A 20,316-nucleotide genomic window follows, 5' to 3' on the forward strand; every position below is an offset into this window, starting at 1 on the left:
GGAATCCAAGGTAGTGGTGGTGAGTAAAATCCAGAGCAAGGTAGTTGGGTGGTGAGATGTGGAACAGGAGACAGGAGCCAGAGACAGCGCAGTAACTGCAATGAGAGGATAAACGGTGTCAGGCAGGGAAACAGGCACAGCAGAGTAACAGGATCTTGAATAATCATAAATGGCTATAATCATAAACTGTCTGAGCAGAGATTACGATCTGGCGGAGTGGAAGTGGCAGGACTGAGTATTTGTAGAAGTCTTGATTATGGAACGAATTGCAGCTGGTAGGGATCTGCTCTGACTCCAGCACACCTGTCTCCAACTACACAATCACACAGAGAGGGAGAGAGAGAGAGAGAGAGAGAGAGTGTACAGGGGGAGTAACTGCAGGTCAAGAAGACACCGGATGAACACCAGAGGGCGTAGCAGGAGCAGATGTGACAGGCTGTATGCCGGCTGTGTGGTCCTATGGTGTTTATACTTGCGTACTATTGGTTGTACAGATGAACGTGGTACCTTGAGGAGTTTGGAAATTGCTCCCAAGGATGAACCAGACTTGTGGAGGTCTACAATTTTCTTTTCTGAGGTCTTGGCTGATTTCTTTTGATTTTCCCATGATGTCAAACAAAGAGGCACCGAGTTTGAAGGTAGGCCTTGAAATACATCCACAGGTACACCTCCAATAGGCTAATTGACATCATTTGAGTCAATCAGACACTTCTAAAGCCATGACAATTTTCTGGAATTTTCCAAGCTGTTGAAAGGCAGTCAACTTAGTGTATGTAAACTTCTGACCCATTGGAATTGTGATAGACAGTGAAATAATCTAAACAATTGTTGGAAAAATTACTTGTCATGCAAACTATAGTTTGTTTTAAACAAGAAATTTGTGGAGTGGTTGAAAAACAAGTTAATTACTCCAACCTAAGTGTATGTAAACTTCCGACTTCAACTGTACGTGAGAATGCTGTTCATTGACTACAGCTCAGCATTCAACATCATAGTGCCCTCGCAGTTCATTACTAAGCTAATGACCCTGGGACTTAACAGCTCCCTCTGTACCTGGATCCTGGACTTCCTGATGGGACGCCTCCAGGTGGTGAGGGTAGGCAACAACACATCTGCCACGCTCATCCTCAACATGGGGTGCCCCTCAAGGGTACGTGCTTAGTCCCCTCCCTTACTCTCTGTTCACCCACAACTGTGTGACCGTGCACGACTCCAACACCATCAATAAGTTTGCCAACGACACGACAGTGGTAGGGGCTGATCACCGACGACAATGAGAGTGCCTATAGGGAGGTCAGAGACCTGGCAGTGTGGTGCCAGGACAACAACCTTTCCCTCAACATCAACAAAAATGAAAAAAAATGAAAAATGAAAATATTTGGCATGGCTCTCAGATCCTCAGAAGGTTCTACAACTGCACCATTGAGAGCATCTTGACTGGCTGCATCATCGCTTGGTATGGCAACTGCTTGGCATTCTTCCGCAAAGCCAGGACCTCTATACCAGGCGATGTCAGAGGAAGGCCCTAAAAATTGTCAAAGACTCCAGCCACCCAAGTCATAGACTCTTCTCTCTGCTCCTGCATGGAAAGTAATACCAATGCATCAAGTCTGGAACCAACGGGACCCTGAACAGCTCGTACCCCCAAGCCATGATACTGCTTAATAGTTAGTCCGGGTAGCTATTTGGTTAACTATTTAACTATCTGCATTGACCTTTTTGCACTCAGTTTTTTGACTCATCACATACGCTGCTGCTACTGTTTACTATCTCTTTATTCCTAGTTATATATATATATATACACACACAGGACCAGTCACACCTACTCTTCCAAGTGTTTCTTTATTTTGCCTATTTTCTACATTGTAGAATAATAGTGAATATATCAAAACTATGAAATAACGCATATGGAATCATGTAGTAACCTAAAGTGTTTTTAAAAATCTAAATATATTTGATATTCTTCGAAGTAGCCACCCTTTAAGTTGATGACAGCTTTGCTCACTGTTGGCATTCTCTCAACCAGCTTCATGTGGAATGCTTTTCCAACAGTCTTGAAAGAGTTCCCACATAAGGAGTTCCCACTCGGTGGGCTCCCGAGTGGCGCAGCGGTCTAAGGCACTGCATCTCAGTGCTTGAGGCATCACTGCAGACACCCTGGTCTGATTACAGACTATCACACCCGGCCGTGATTGTGCAACGCCCTATGGTACTCCCAATCGGCCCAGCGTCTTCCGGGTTTGACCTGTGTAGGCTCTCGTAAATAAGAATTTGTTCTTAATTGACTTGCCTAGTTGCCTTGTTTGCTGCTTTTCCTTCACTCTGCGGGTCCAACTCATCCCAAACCATCTCAATTGGGTTGAGGTCGAATGATTGTGGAGGCCAGTTCATCTGATGGAGCACTCCACTCTCCTTCTTGGTCAAATAGCCTTTACACAGCCTGGTGGTCATTGTCCATTGGGTCATTGTCCTGTTGAAAAATAAATGATAGTCCCACTAAGCACAAATCAGATGGGAATGGCATTTCGCTGCAGAATGCTGTGGTAGCCATGCTGGTTAAGTGTGCCTTGTATTCTAAATAAATCACTGACAGTGTCACCAGCAAAGCACCCCCACACCATCACACCTCCATGCTTCACGATGGGAACCACACATGCAGAGATAATCTGTTCACCTACTGTGTCTCACAAGGACAATGCGGTTGAGTCCAAATTTGAGATTTATGGTTTCATCAGACCAAAGGACAGATTTCCACCGGTCTAATGTCCATTGCTCGTGTTTCTTGGCCCAAGCAAGTCTCTTATTATTGGTGTCCTTTAGTAGTGGTTTCTTTGCAGCAATTCATGCAATAAAATGCAAATTAATTACTTAAATCATACAATGTGATTTTCTGGATTTTTGTTTTAGATTCCGTCTCTCACCGTTGAAGTGTACCTATGATAAAAAATTACAGACCTCTACATGCTTTGTAAGTAGGAAAACCTGCAAAATCGGCAGTGTATCAAATACTTGTTCTCCCCACTGTATATAGCCAAGTTATCGTTACTTATGTGTATTGTATTACTTTTGTTACTACATGTTTTACTATTCTATTATTTCTCTTTTCCACACCTGTTGTTTACGAAGCATGTGAAGAATAAAATTAGATTGAGTTAGTGTCGGATTCTTTGGACCAAGCTACAGCTTTGCCCAATTATACAATTACAAAAAATATATACCATTTAGAGTTTATGCATTTTGCCTTTCTGGAGTTGTCTATATTTTATGGTCTGTACATAGACATGTGAGGTGTCATAAGTTTGAATAATGGCTGTTTTAGACACATTTGCCACACCGGATTCTATAACCTAACCTACTTTAACTACATGAGAGCTTTCAAGAATGCATGACTTAACTACCTGGTCAAAATAGAAATCCAGATCACTTGTTGCGATGATGATAATGCAGAGCACATCCCGGCAACAACATGCCATTGTTGACACAACAGATATTGGACAAACATTTATTAATGATAATCTACTGTAATATGAAGGTATTGCCATCCTTGTTTTATAAGATGTGGGAATGAATTTGTGACAATTCCTTCTGCCTTAGACACATTATTGAATTCTTTTCCCCATTTTTGTCAACTGCTGTTCAAATTGTGGCATTGAATTTAAACAGGGTGAAATTCACCAAGGATACCTACCCATGTCTGTTGTGTCACATTCGCTGGAATAAATATCAGACCAAGGCGCAGTGGATGTTGAGTTCCACATAATTGAATAATAAAGTGAAACTTAGCTAAACAATAAACTAACCGTGACTACAGAGATGCTACGTGCACTAACTCAAAACAATATCCCATAAACACAGGTGGGAAAAACAGCTACTTAAATATGATCCCCAATTAGAGCCAACGATTACCAGCTGCCTCTAATTGGGAATCATACAAATCACCAACATAGAAAATAAACTAGAACACCACATAGAAATAAATAAACTAGATCACCACCAGTCACGCCCGGACCCACTTCACCATAGAGAAACAATGGCTCTCTATGGTCAGGGCGTGACATGTAGTTTATTCTGAAGATATGTCCTTTTGTAAGTTGATTACATTACTGGCCTGTCAACATTTTCCAGACATTGTCTTTGTCTAATGTCGATACATTCAGTTAAGTTTAATTTCAAACAGTGCCTTTTTACAAGCATGTGCATATGACATCTGTAACCCATGCATAATACTGAATGAACACTGTAGGCCTAGTTCAAGAAAATAGTCAGGTTTTATTTCTGTCTATATCTGCCGGTTCGTTGATAATTATTTTCACTCCTCTGTGTGTGTGTTCCTCTCCTGACCCTGCTGCAGTCTGATACACCTGACACCTTGAGGCTATGTCTGTGCCTATGATAAATAAAGTGTACATATGTTTCCATATAAAATCATTTCATTTTTTTAATTATTGTTAAATGACTAAATGCAATGGGGATTGAAGGTGTTTTGAAGAGATAACAAAGCTGTCAGACAAACAGGATAAGAATGTTTTCCTTTATATCCTGAATGTCAAGTCACCAATAGAAAGTCCCTAAACATGAGAAGACTAGTTTCTGTTTCCCTCACACAAAGGAAAGCTTATACCATTATTCACACAGTTGGTATATCTGGATGAAATCTCACCCAACGCCATACTGTATGGTAGGCATGGAAGCAGAAAAGACTAGTGCCATAGAAAGCCATGCACTTGTTGTATATTGGTGACTAGTTTATCAATGTACCCCCTAATAATGTTAAACCCATCCTGTCTAATCAAGTGTCATCTGAATGCTGAGCAGGGTCCTATTCTCTAAGGTGACACGTTCAATCAGATTGTTGCTGATAGAAACGTAATGTATAGAGTTGACACAGGATTCTATATCCTATTCTAATACATTTACATTTAAGTCATTTAGCAGACGCTCTTATCCAGAGCGACTTCCAAATGACACGAAATCATCTTTCCTACACAATATATTTCTATCTGAACGTCTTGTACCGGTTCAATGTCCTGTACAGGCCCCTGGACGATCCTTTATCTTAACATCACTTCTTCGGGATCGGTGTCCCTTTCATGGGACGGTTAGCATAGGCTAATGCGATTGGCATGAGGTTGTAAGTAACAAGAACATTTCCCAGGACATAGACATATCTGATATTGGCAGAAAGATTCAATTCTTGTTAATCTAATTGCACTACTCAATTTACAGGTGCTATTACAGTGAAAGAATACCATGCTATTGTTTTCGAGAGTGCCCAATTTTGAACGTGAAAAGTTATTAAAAAACAAATTAGGCACATTTGGGCTGTCTTGATACACAATTTTGAACAGAAATGCAATGTTTCCTTGGATCAGTCTAAAAACGTTGCACATACACTGCTGCCATCTAGTGGCCAAAATCTAAATTGCACCTGGGCTGGAATAATACATTATGGTCTTTCTCTTGCATTTCAAAGATGATGGTACAAAAAATACAAAAGAACGGTTGTTTTTTTCTTTGTATTATATTCTACCAGATTTATTGTGTTATATTCTCCTACATTCCTTTCACATTTCCACAAACTTCAAAACGTTTCCTTTCAAATGGTACGAAGAATATGCATATCCTTGCTTCAGGCCCTGAGCTACAGTAGTTAGATTTGGGTATGTCATTTTTGGCGAAAATTGATAAGAAGGGGCGGATCCTTAAGTTAACATCATGTGCGGAGAGTCAATTGGGGAAGAACAAAAGGGCTGGAGTGAATTGAGTGACAGTTGCAAGACTCAAGAGTGCACTGGTCCAATCTCTCCCCTTCTTGTGCACTTGTTCACTCCCCCACATGGATTAAAAAGAAATGGACTAAGAATTATGGTGGAAACACCCTCTGGCTCATTCTCATACCAATCCAATGCTTTTAAATCCATGAAGAGTAAAGAGAGGAGTAAAGAACTGGATTGCAGTATTTTGAAACAAGGCATTTGTCCCTGCTTGAGTGGAAGTTTTTAGAATGCAAATCCTGTTGATGAACTACACAAGGCAGATTACATCACAATGTTGACCAACCATTCAAGTCACCCATTTGGGACGGTTAGCGTAGGCTAATGCGATTGGCATAAGGTTGTAAGTAACAAGAAAATTACTTAAAACTGATTTTTGAAAATAAAAGAAACCTTAACCTGACAACAAGTGAGATATTGGCAAAACAAACTAACAGTTAAAACTAAGTAAATATAAATAAACATATCTAGTAAGAACAACGAACTGCAAAATAAGGTACACGTGCTTGTGAATGGTTTGGAATTAGGTTCGATATACACCATACACCCATGTACATCTATAGAGAGTATTTTTTAATAGGTCTATCAAATCTCTATTGATAATGTATGTATATTAATGGCCTATCGACTATAAAGGGTCATAATTGTATAATAAGCACTGATTAAGGATGCGCCTTGTGTGACCAACTGGGGTCGAAATCATGTCTGCGCTAAAAGGTTGGGTTTGCCTGCTGAGCTAAAGGCTAGGCATTATCAATACTTATACAAGTTGTCAGATCACAGGAAGGTTACCCATGCACATGTGATTCACAAACACACACACACATATACTATAAGCATCAACAGTCCTGTCTTCAACAATAATGTATAGCTAATATGTCAGTGCACACGCACGCAATCACTGTAATAGCCTAAATTCGCCGGTAGGTGGAGTTAGCCCAATAAAGGGATGTTGTTCAAATATCACACAGTACAAGTCTAGGAACAGTTTTTTTTTTTCGTGTTATTAATAAGTTTTAGAGGTAGGTCAGAGCAAGCTGAACCTGAATCATTCAACACATGCGCAGATATCACCGTTATAGCATCATCAACATGAATGTAATGTCCTTGAGTTGTCTTAATGCGGTAAGTTTGCAGATGTAAGTTAGTATTTTTTATTAGCCCATACTTGACTCAGGACCACATTTTAATTAAAGTAAACGCACCTGATTCAACATTTTTAGACGCCCTCTAGTCCTGTGTACTTTTTTATGAAAGGTGCCTGTGCTCTCTCTCTCAACATGTGAGGATGGTCCCACTGCGTCGCAAGACGGTTTTTATTTTAATTTTATTGAACCTTTATTCAACTAGGCAAGTCAGTTAAGACCAAATTCTTATTTACATTGATGGCCTACCAAAAGGCGGTTCCGAATTTGTTGTAGAGAACATTGTTTTGTCTACCGTACAGCTCAGTGAGCACAGACACACTGACCAAAGTGTGGTTTGAACCAATTCATAGGATTTTTTTTTAGCAACCAGATGTTCAAGAGCATATGACTCGGTTTTTCATATCTCCACATATGCTACAACATTTCAAGGGTGGTGTTTGACGTTATATTCGACCGTTTAAACATGTATTTTATTAATAGGCCGTCATTGTAAATGAGAATTTGTTCTTAACTGACTTGCCTAAATAAATAATGGTTAAATAAATGAAAAATGTTACACATCGTATTCTCCTATTGGAAAAGTAGGATGTAATGCATTGAACCACCGGTAGGTAGACGTGTGTTAGACCTGAACGCAACCGTGACCGGACTGAATGCTGATTGGATCTCACTAGAGCGGTCAATGCGACCTCGATTGCTGTCCAAACGAAAACACGCCAGATGGCAAAGTAAAATGCGTAATCATTGCCACATTCATTATGCGGGTGGTTTATGTTAATGTGCAGGTATTTGTATATGAGTTTCAGGTAGATGAATTATTCTAGACCAATTGAATTGTCAACCGCACCACTTCTGATTGAACATTGTGCGCTTGCGCGACGATGAGAAGCGAGAAGGATCCCGTTGGCAGTATCCTCCCACGCGCGGACTAGAGCGTCTTTACCAGAGACGGAAGAGAAATCGAGACATTTCATAGGTTCCTTTTTTCTGGTTCATATACAGTCAATTACCTAAGTAGACCAGACCCAGCTGCTATCGCATTGTTGCCTATGGGAGAGCCACCCCTTAAGTAGACCGGAACTGTGGCCATTTTTCTCAATTGTAAACGGCCTTTATGGGATATCTTCATTTATCCACCATCTTTGGTCTTTACATTGAGGCGCATGCGTTCCCCGATTTATGTCAAGGCACAAAAGTGGCGCTATATCGTTTCAAGCTCTACTCTGGTAAGAATTTCAGATACTTTTTATTCAAATGTTACGGTTAGTTAGTCAAAGTTTCAGCAACAAGCTATATGTCCACGGGCTCCATTGAGTCCCCTGCTATGCTATAAAGTCAGCATTTGTGACGATTTAGCAGTACATTTTTACCCCGCTTGAGATTTCCTCCCCCTCTCTGCCGTGGCAGGGTACTAGTTATATTGCCTCCGCTCTCTCGTATTGTTTCGCTCGCTCTCTAATGGCGGACGTGAGGCAGTGCTGCTTGCTGACGGAAGGGGGGCACATTTTTGCCCTTGCCTTGTTGAAAATGTTTAGTTACCCCCTCAGGTTTGGATCAGTGTTCTAAAAAGGACATACTGAGAGTACATATGTTTTTAGGTCTGTCAACTATTTTATTGACACAAACAGGGCAGTTTCTAGATATGTAACAGTATAGCGCCCCCTTTCGGGTGGCAACTGAACGTGTATTTTCTGTGATTGCCCCGGATAGTCTCTGGGGCAACTTTCCAATTAAACGTTTACGTTACACAGGTATCACAAAAACAATACATTTGTTTTGGTTTTCAGTCTGTGTTGTGAAAACAAGTAATGTCCACTAAATAATAATGTGTGATAGCGTCTGAGCACGGTGATCCCCCCCCCCCCCCCCTTCTAGCTAGCTATGTAACGTTAGCCTATCATCACATTGACATTTGAAGCAGGGTTGAGTGGTACTGTAGAAACGTGAATAATACGTTGCTTATGCTGCTAAACATCACATGGGTCGCGAAGAACTTGTGATATTTTTTTCTGTAATAACAATGGCGCAGTCTCGTTGGCTCGACACCAAGTTCGCCGCTAATCCATTCCGTGGAAGGCCGGGGCAGCAGGGGTGGGAACGGAATTGAACCACGTTTTGTGGTCCTCAAGTTAGCTCACAGACCCCATCTCCCCCGCTCCTCTGTTATCGGGAATCAATTAATTATATTTGTCATCGGTCTATTGTCCACCTAAAGTTTTGGAACATTTGCTCTAAGTTTTCTGAATAAAAATGATAGCATGGCGGGTTGACATCGTTATCCAGTTGTCTTGAGTGGAGCCGGAGGAGCTGTGGTCCTCGCGATTGAACAGAGGTTTTACCCGGCTTGTGTAGTCAAGGGCACGGCCTGATGGGGAGAGAGGGAGAGCTTTGGGCCAAATGTGGTAGGCTTTTCATGTACTGAGTCACATCATTAGGGAGCATCAACTATTAGTAGCCCCAAACATGGGTCTTGGTGGCAATAAATTATATAAATGATTTGAGTTGCATTCGCAGTCTAGCAGCAGGAATAGAATAGTTTGTAATATGGCATATCCAGGTGTCTGGTAGCTGCTTCACTGTGCATCATGCATCAGTCATAAACAGTGGCTTGAGCGTTATATAATATGACCAAATGGTAATTATGTTGAGCGTAGAAGAGTACCAGGGACCACCCGGGGTATGATGATGGCATGGGCATGTGCTTGTCGTAATTACATCATACCTAAGTCACTCCCCATGATTTAATGGAAATTGTGCCGTTTTAGCTGTATGCTGTGCTGCCAGTTTGCAGATAATGTATGACACTGTGGCCTGTGTACAGTCTGTCTAATGCAGTGCTTCAGTGTTCAGTTCGAATTCTGAATGTCTCTAACCACACCTCTATTATGAGGGTAGAGGCATCATCTGATAAGTCTTGTTGGCAGAACGTTGACTGTCCAAGCTCTTTGCAGGAAGTAGACACGTGAATGAAGACCACATTCACAGTGCTGCACTGCAGTCTGGAGTCTATTTGCTCCTTGCTGTATCAGTGACTTGGTTCTAGCACATATCAACATATGGGTTGTTTTGCTATTTATTTTTGCCATTTTGATATGAATAATGCATGTTGTTACTTTTAATGTATAGAACCCACAACAACCATATGGATACTATTTAACACCTGTCCACCCCCCTTCAACCACTATTGCAAAAGTATTGAGCATAGCTGGCAGATTGGCTTTATAAGGATGTGGAGTAGAGCCCCCACTGTCCTATATGACATTTGTAGAAGCCTTTTTTCAAAACATGAATAAACCGATTAGGGATCTTGAACACCACCCCACTTCATTTTCCTGTTGCATTTTCTGTCACATAAGTGTGAGAAGAAGAATTACAGCAGAGAGATTGGTCAGAACTTCTGATTTCATCAAGCATGCAAACAAACAAATCTTGGAATTTAATTTATCAAATGGAAAGGAAACAACTTTTTTCCTGGGTATTAATTAAATGGGATTTTTCTCAACGTGTCACATTAGATTCAACTAGGCTACTTGATTTAGCACCCAATTGGTAACTTTTTAAAAGGACGTGGTCCATATTATCAGATATGTTATTAGCAATAAGCATGATGACCTGTAACCCAACTGAATCAGCATAGTGGCTATAAATAAATAGGCTGAAGCATGGGATTGCCTATCTGCATTTACCCTGTTGGGCTAATCATTAGTAGAGTCCTGCATTGGGTCAGATACCCATGGGTGAGCCACAAAAAAATCACCTGGCGGGTGGAATTAAAACATTCTTTCAACCCTTGGGTTGGCTAGCAGTTTAGAATAATTACATTTTAAATCAAGATAATACACTTTGTTTTAAATGCAGCAGCTTGTTGTTTTGCATTGTGATGCGAATTCTATTCTGTGCAAGGCAGACAAAACATGCTGACCACAACGGTCGTGTCGCGTGTGCGTGCGTTGCCAAATAAATGTACACATACGTGTTATTCAATCATTGCACCCACACTGCTTGCGCGCCTCAGCGATCGTCTGTGTGGCCAGGTGCTGCAATAGAAATCGGTTCTATTTGTGATCCTCAATGCGCTGCAAGTCCGCCCTCTCCCATCGCCTCATTGGTTTTTAAGAGCATATACCCACATAGGTGATTGAAAGATGAACTGACATCCACACTCCAGTCGTTGTAGTAATGCACCGTAAAGTTGGTTGCCAACCACCATATAAAGTCCAAAGAAGTAAAAAAGAAGCCTGAGGAAGGAGGAGAGATGACAAAACGGTAAACCGAATTCCTTTCTCATCTGCGGATTTATTGTCAGAGTAGAGGACCTTGTGCATTTCAGGTCAAATAACAACCCAATGTTTATATCCCAGGGCAAATTAGCTAGCAACAGCAAGCTAGCTAGCTAAAATGCCATAAATGTTTAATGCTTTTTGACCTGTCCCCAAATTAATATAATTGGTTCAGAGTTTGTTTTGATATTTCAACCTGCGTGTCCTGATCGCTTCTGGTGTGGGTGAACAAAATCAACTTGCGCGTGATGGCGCACACGCGCGTCCGGTTTGGTCAGCATGCTACCAGCCATGCACACATTGAGATGTGGAGCCAGGAACTGTCCCCTATTTGTGTGGTGCTAAAACGTGTCTAATTTGTCCACGCGCAGAGCTTATGTTCCCTCTCCCCACGTGAGAATATGACACATTGCCAAGTTCACTTTCCCTATCCAGAGAAATAAAAAGAAAGGTTATGATAAGGGAATAGACTGCAACACCATCGTTGAAACATGCTGCGTGAGTAAAATCCCCCGTTTGGAAGGACATTAACGGGGTAGATAAATACACAGCCTGCACAAAGTTTTTGATAATTCAGTTAATTATCAGTTGTTTATTACATTAATTCAGGCTTTCATTCATTAGACCAAACGCAGGCCATATAAAGTGTAAACCGCTACTGCTGGTAAAAGTTTGAGTGGCATACTAAATAAATGTAGCCTATTTTTGAAGCCTATATTTGATTCTCTTAACCTCGAGAGGAATATTTATCTCACATAGAACACACAACAAGCCGGCTAGGCAAATAGATAAACTATTCTACTATGGGGTTGTATGATTTTTCGATTCATTACTCATTTTGTTTGCAGAGGAAAAGTAAATGTAGACTGTTCCAGCATCTTCAAAGTGCGCGACGGTATAAATATTTTTCCATATTCTATACTTTCTTTGGGGTGGCGCAGTGCCACAGCTAAATGACTGCAGCGAAAACACTGATGTTTACTAAACTCAGCAAAAAAAGAAACGTCCCTTTTTCAGGACCCCGTCTTTCATAGATAATTCGTAAAAATCCAAATAGCTTCACAGATCTTCATTATAAAGGGTTTAAACACCTGCACAGGATCGGTACATCTGAACATCACACCTGCGGGACAAGTACAGGATGGCAACAACAACTGCCCGAGTTACACCAGGAACACACAATCCTCCGTCAGTACTCAGACTATTCGCAATAGGCTGAGAGAGGCTGGACTGAGGGCTTGTAGGCTTGTTGTAAGGCAGGTCCTCACCAGACATCACCGGCAACAACGTCACCTATGGGCACAAACCCACCGTCGCTGGACCAGACAGAACTGGCAAAAAGTGCTCTTTACTGACGAGTCACGGTTTTGTCTCACCAGGGGTGGGACAGGGATTCACGTTTATTGTCGAAGGAATGAGCGTTACACCGAGGCCTGTACTCTGGAACGGGATCTATTTGGAGGTGGAGGGACCGTCATGGTCTGCGGGGCGATGTGTCACAGCATCATCGGACTAAGCTTGTTGTCATTGCAGGCAATCTCAACGCTGTGAGTTACAGGGAAGACATCCTCCTCCCTCATGTGGTACCCTTCCTGCCGGCTCATCCTGACATGAACCTCCAGCATGACAAAGCCACCAGCCATACTGCTCGTTCTGTGCATAATTTCCTGCAAGACAGGAATGTCAGTGTTCTGCCATGGCCAGCGAAGAGCCCGGATCTCAATCCCATTGAGCCCGTATGGGACCTGTTGGATCGGAGGGTGAGGGCTAGGACCATTCCCCCCAGAAATGTCCGGGAACTTGCAGGTGTCTTGGTGGAAGAGTGGGGTAACATCTCACAGCAAGAACTGGCAAATCTGGTGCAGTCCGTGAAGAGGAAATTCTCTGCTGTACTTAATGCAGCTGGTGGCCACACCAGATACTGACTGTTACTTTTTATTTTGACCCCCCCCCCCTTTGTTCAAGGACACATTATTAAATTTCTGTTAGTCACTTGTCTGTGGACCTTGTTCAGTTTATGTCTCTGACTCAGTTGTTGAATCTTGTTATGTTCATACAAATATTTATACATGTTAAGTTTGCTGAAAATAATGCTGTTAACAGTGAGAGGACATTTGTTTTTTTGCAGAGTTTATGTTGTCATAACAGAATGGCCATTCAGTTGTGTTCAGCTTTGGTCTTTGGGGGTGTCAATCACAATCATAAAAGGCTGTATAACATGGCTTGACATAAACTTTTTTAGCCACTTGTTCTTCGGGTAAGTAGGACTGATGTTTTTACTTATCCGAAAGCTCAAGTCACTTGTCCAAAAATAAAAATGGTCCGTTACACCATGGGCCAAAACTCTGACTGAAAATTGTGTTGTATGATGCAAGGAACCACTTCAGAAAATAACCTTCATTATTATCACTGTTATTGACACAATGAAAGGCTACTGGTCTCTGATCCCATGTATTATATCTCCTGCCGTTATGGCCTTGAGCAAGGTACTTAACCCCCCACAAAGTAAAATATTGCACTGATAGGCTACTGTACAAAACACATGTGGTCCGTCAACCCTCCATCTGGAGAGCTACTGGGTGTGCAGGCTTTTGATCCATCCTGCTCGTCCTGTTGAGCAGCTGATTTTATTTTATTTTTTTACAATGTGGTGTGTTCGAGCAGGGCTGGAGCAAAAGCCTGGACTCTCCAGGAATGTTGGCCACCCTGCAACATTACAATTACAACCAAATATGTTTTTATTAAATAATTCCCCCATTCAATGAATCAGGGATCAAATTAATAAGGTGGGCAAGGTAGTTAATTAAGATGTTTATCTATTTGTAAAGTGAAAATATTCAATGTTCAGGGGAGATCTTGGCAGCATAGGAGTTACTTGTCAATCAGGCTATTCAAATAATATTTTTTAACTTGGTCAGAAATACATGGCCAGTATTGAAGAGAGGAGAATCCTAGCCAATTTTGAGCACTTGAGAGACTGTTTTACAACCGGACTAGTATCCACTATTGGTTTCATCAACTGCGTTTTGTCCATTTACAGTTATACAGGAGTGCGGTAGAAAGATATTTTAGGACATCAGACATGACAATGACCTTAACTATTTAGCTATTAACATGCATTAACTCTAAAGATAACCAGCCAAACTACACTATGTTTTGAATTTGTTGTCTAGTTAGTCGGTTGTATATCTTTGTTTTACCTGCTGCGCAATGTCTCTCTCTATCTCTCTCTCTCTCTCTCTCGCAATTCAATTCAAGGGCTTTATTGGCATGGGAAACATATGTTAACATGGCCAAAGCAAGTGAAGTAGATAATAAACAAAAGTGAAATAAACAGTAAAAATTAACAGTAAACATTACACTCACAGAAGTTCCAAAAGAATAAAGACATTTCAAATGACATATTATGTCTATATACAGTGTTGTAACGATGTTCAAGGGGGAAATAAATATGGGTTGTATTTACAATGTTGTTTGTTCTTCACTGGTTGCTGTTTTCTTGTGGCAACAGGTCACAAATATTGCTGCTGTGATGGCACACTGGTATTTCACCCAGTAGATATGGGAGTTTATCAAAATTGGGTTTGTTTTCAAATTCTTTGGATTGTGTAATCTGAGGGAAATATGTGTCTCTAATATGGTCATACATTTGGCAGGAGGTTAGGAAATGCAGCTCAGTTTCCATCTCATTTTGTGGGCGGTGTGCACATAGCCTGTCTTCTCTTGAGAGCCAAGTGTACCTACGGCGGCCTTTCTCAATAGCAAGGCTATGCTCACTGAGTCTGTACATAGTCAAAGTTTTCCTTAAGTTTGGGTCAGTCACAGTGGTCAGGTATTCTGCCACGGTGTACTCTCTGTTTAGGGCCAAATAGCATTCTAGTTTGCTCTGTTTTTTTGTTAATTCTTTCCAATGTGTCAAGTAATTATCTTTTTGTTTTCTCATGATTTGGTTGGGTCTAATTGTGTTGCTGTCCTGGGGCTCTGTGGGGTCTGTTTATGTTTGTGAACAGAGCCCCAGGACCAGCTTGCTTAGGGGACTCTTCTCCATGTTTATCTCTCTGCAGGTGATGGCTTTGTTATGGAAGATTTGGGAATCGCTTCCTTTTAGGTGGTTGTAGAATTTAACGTCTCTTTTCTGGATTTTGATAATTAGCGGGTATCGGCCTAATTCTGCTCTGCATGCATTATTTGGTGTTTATGTTGTACACTGAGGATATTTTTGCAGAATTCTGCATGCAGTCTCAATTTGGTGTTTGTCCCATTTTGTGAATTCTTGGTTGGTGAGCGGACCCCAGACCTCACAACCATAAAGGGCAATGGGCTCTATAACTGATTCAAGTATTTTTAGCCAGATCCTAATTGGTATGTCAAATTTTATGTTCCTTTTGATGGCATAGAAGGCCCTTCTTGCCTTGTCTCTCAGCTCGTTCACAGCTTTGTGGAAGTTACCTGTGGCGCTGATGTTTAGGCTGAGGTATGTTTTGTTTTTTGTGTGCTCTAGGGCAATGGTGTCTAGATGGAATTTGTATTTATGGTCCTGGCAACTGGACCACAAATACTCTCCTCTGGTAACCTCCCGCTGGCACACATGCAGGTGATGCACACACCATGACTTTTCTAAGATTTTCATTTACCAAAAATTTGCTCAAACTGGGCAAATAACTCGCTAGTAATTATTATCAACAAATGTGCCAACGTGGCTCACTTTGATCTCAAACACATCTCGCGACTGCATGATTGAAAGACTGCTGGTGCCTGCCAATGCAGGCCTATAATAATTATACTCCGATGTGCTCTGCAGAGATTGGGAGAACAGTGAGCAAAACATTGCATCAATTCTGATCCAATTATGATCGGAGTAGCCTATTTGTTTGATATTGTGATTTGTTTTTGCATGAATTATTTTCTTGTTCATTCAGACAACTTAAATCTGGTGTCCAACATTTTTTTTTACTTGCCCCAGGCAAGCGGACAAACGTTAATATCGAGCCCTGCCGTGGCAACTACAATCAGTTGCAGTCTACAATCATATTTGATATAGTGGACTGGATTATGCACTGCGTATACAAAACATTAAGAACGCCTGCTTTTCCCATGACATAGACTTACCAGAGGAATCCAGGTGAACGCTATGATCCCTTATTGATGTCACTTGTTAAATCCACGTCAATCAGTGTAGATGAAGGAGAGGAGACGGGTTAAAGAAGGATTTTTAAGCCATGAGACAATTGAGAGATGGATTATGTCTTGCCCATTCACCCTCTGAATGGCACAGATACAAAAAATGTAAGTGCCTTTGAAGGGGGAATGGTGGCCAGGCACACCGGTTTGTGTCAAGAACTACAACTCAACAATTTCCCATGTGTATCAGGAATGGTCCACCACCCAAAGGACATCCAGCCAACTTGAAACAACTGTGGGAAGCATTGGAGTCAACATGGGCCAGGAACCCAATGGAACGTTTTCGACACCTTGTGGAGTCCATGCCCCAACGAATTGAAGCTGTTGTGAGGGAAAAGGGGCCGTGTGCAACTCAGTATTAGGAAGGTTTTTCCTAATATTTGGTATACTCTGTACATGTACCCAAACTGGAGAATGAATGTAGCCAGGTAGTGCTGCATTTCTCCTCCGGGTTTGGCGCCTAGTGCCTAGTACTGAACGTGACCCTGATGTCTACACAGTAAAACCAACCTCCATGGTATTCTCCTGATCACTACGGGTCAGTAACCAAAGGTGTTGCATCTCTTGGCAACAGAGTTGGTAAAGGTGGATTTAGTTCCACCCTCGGAACACGGACGTATGGCCCCTTATAAATATTGATTAATCGGGCGTGCACATCTCCACCTTTCAACATGTGCACAGCCCATGCGGTCTCTGACACAGCCAACACTCCGTGATTTGTAAACAAACCAAACAGCCAGGCTCAGGGAAGCTTAGCTATGGAGCACAGCACTGTTAATGGTAACGTTAGCTTTGACATGGTGAATGACCATCCACTCTCCTCCTCCCTCGTCTGAATTTAATGATCAAGGATGAATACAGAGTTTGCAGTAATACTGGAGTTTTACCAGCAAAGCTAGAGGTTAGCTAACCTAGCTACTCCCTGGACCAAAAAAGCTAGCTAGCTAGCTACTGATAACTATTAGCAACTGTGGATATTTGGTTACAAAGCAGCAGCGCCCCTTGCATTAAGGCGTTAGAAAAATATATATAGTTTATTAGGTACACCCATCTAGTACCTGGTTGGACCCCCTTTGCCCCCAGAACAGCCTGAATTCTTTGGACATGGATTCTGTAAGGTGTTGGAAATGTTCCACAGGGATGTTGGTCCATGCTGATGCGATGGTATCATGAAGTTACGACGGCATCATGCTGCGAACAGCCCGTTCCATCCAAAGATGCCAAAGATACTCTATTGGGTTTGGTCAGCAACAATGTTCAGATACGCTATGGCGTTCATTCGTTGCTTAATTGGTATCAAGGGACCTAACATGTGCCAGGAAAACATTCCACACACCAGTACACCACCACCACCAGCCTGTACCGTTGACACCAGGCAGGATGGGTCCATGGACTCATGCTGCTTATGCCAAATCCTGACTCTGCCGTCAGCATGACGCAACAGGAACCGGGATTCGTCGGCCCAGGCAATGTTTTTCCACTCGTCTATTGTCCAGTGTTGGTGAAGCCGCTTAGCTGATAGGAGTGGAACCCGGTATGGTTGTCTGCTGCAATAGCCCATCCGTGACAAGGATCGAAGAGTTGTGCGTTCCGTGATGCCATTCTGTGCACCACTGTTATACTGTGCCATTATTTTGTATGTTTGTGGCCCGACTGTTAGCTTGCATGATTTTAGTTGGTTATGTAAACATTATTAGAACAGGCATTGAATGATAAACAGAACAAAACGTGGTACCATTCTGTGATATTTTTCAAAAACAATTTCATCCACTTCCTCACTTTGTCAATATTACAATATTGCTGCTTGCTCAGCCCCTGTCCTAGGTCTGCATCACACAGCCCGGGAGGACTCAGTCCTGTAAGACACATGAAACACATATAGTCTGGTCCATACATTACCCACTGTGCACATCAACACCTGGGTCAAGCCACCCATGATTGTCCAGTTTTGTTCTTGTCCTGATTCTGCTTTACTTGAGTTATGATGTTATTTTCAGTGGCAGGCCTGCACTCTGGACAAACTTCAGTGAGGCTGTTGACTCCTGAAACACAGACACAAAGGTGGAGTTAGTGAATAGTCACATAGTCTGTCAGTCATGGATCAATGTATATCCTAAGTTCTATGAATTTGACAATGACATACTCAAGCATTCTCTGTGGAGAGGAAGGTGTCTGGCCATTTTACCTTTATTTAACTAGGCAAGTCAGTTAAGAACAAATTCTTATTTACAATGACAGCCTAAGAACAGTGGGTTAACTGCCTTGTTCAGGGGCTCAGGGATTCGATTTAGCATCCTTTTGGTTACTGGCCCAAAGCTCTAATTACTAGGCTACCTGCCGCCCCATGGTTTCACTTCTGTGGCCATGCATAGCAGAGGGGGGTTGGGGATGGGTAGCCTAAGATAAAATGGCACATAGGCAGCAACAATATTAGTTCTCACATTTTGGTTGCTGTTGGAATGTTATTCTGCTAAACACAGAAGTGCAACATTGCGGGATTAACTAATTTCACCAGCTATATACACCCAATCTCTCATCATTGATAGCAAGCTAGCTTGCTAATTAAAACATAACTATGTTTTGTCCTTACAACTTTACCTGAACTGTAGTTTTTATATTACTTTTCAGTATTTTGTGTCACATTGGCCAGCAAGCACACATTCCCTTTGATAGCTATGTTTATTACTGTGGAGACAACTTGCCGTTTTAGAGACAGCTTCATGTTTTGTAACATGAAAACGGTGTAGTCGCGTTAGTACTTGTAAAGCAGTGATTTACTCTGTGCCTTCAGAAAGTATTCACACCCCTTGAGTTTTTCCACATTTTGTTGTGTTACAGCCTGAATTTAAAATTAGATTATTTTTTTTTCACTGGCCTACATACAATACCCCATAATGTCAGTGGAATTATGTTTTTAGACATTTTTACAAATTAATGAAAAATGAAAAGCTGAAATGTCAGTGCAATATTTTACTTTGTGGGGGGTCAATAAATATTCAACCCCTTTGTTTTGGCAAGCCTAAATAAGTTCAGGAGTAAAAATTTGCTAAAGTCACATAATAAGTTGCATGGATTCACTCTGTGTGCAATAATAATGTTTAACAATTATATATATCTTTTTTGTGTTTTACCCTCTTCTTCTTCCCAATTTTGATCTCGTCTCATCACTGCAACTCCCCAATGGGTTTGGGAGGCGAAGGTCGAGTCATGCGCCCCCTGAAACATGACCCGCCGAACCGCGCTTCTTAACACCTGCCTGCTTAACCCGGAAGCCAGCCAATTGTGCTCCACCCTATGGGACTCCCGATCACAGCCAGTTGTGATAGCCCAGGATCGAACCCGGGTCTGTAGTGACACTTCTAGCACTGCAATGCAGTGCCTTAGACCGCTGCCCCACTCGGGAGGCCCCCTTAACTAGATTTTTTTAATGACTGCCTAATTTCTGTATCCCACATATACAATTATCTGTATGGTCCCTCGGTCGAGCAGTAAATTTCAAACACAGATTCAACCACAAAGACCAGGGAGGTTTTCCAATGCCTCGCAAAGAAGGGAATCTATTGGTAGATGGGTAAAAAAAAAACATTGAATATACCTTTGAGCATGGTGAAGTTATTAATTACACTTTTGATGATGTATCAATACACCCAGTCACTACAAAGATGCAGGTGTCCTTCCTAACTCAGTTGCCGGAGAGGAAGAAAACCTCTCAGGGATTTCACATTGAGGCCAATGGTTATTTTAAATAGTTACAGAGTTTAATGGCTGTGATAGTAGAAAACTGAGGATGGATCAACAACATTGTAGTTACTCCACAATACTAACCTAATTGACAGAGTGAAAAGAAGGAAGCCTGTACAGAATAAAAATCTATCTTTTTAAAGTCACTAAAGTAAAACCGAGAGAAATGTGCTTTATGTCATGAATACAAAG

General features: G+C 41.7%; 1 protein-coding gene across 3 annotated transcripts in view; it reads left to right on the forward strand.

The window, feature by feature from the left end:
* The first annotated feature begins 7,794 nt into the window (after positions 1-7,794).
* Positions 7,795-20,316, forward strand: part of LOC129820969 (zinc finger MYM-type protein 2-like) — a 36,192-nt gene continuing 23,670 nt past the window's right edge. Inside the window, exon 1 of one of the 3 annotated variants that reach the window (XM_055878142.1) lies at positions 7,795-8,148. The gene's annotated coding sequence lies outside the window, so the exon portion shown is untranslated. The other 2 variants (XM_055878144.1, XM_055878143.1) reach the window with 2 other exon arrangements.

This window comes from Salvelinus fontinalis, chromosome 23, assembly GCF_029448725.1.
Source record: "Salvelinus fontinalis isolate EN_2023a chromosome 23, ASM2944872v1, whole genome shotgun sequence".
In the NCBI taxonomy this organism is placed as follows: Eukaryota; Metazoa; Chordata; class Actinopteri; order Salmoniformes; family Salmonidae; genus Salvelinus; species Salvelinus fontinalis.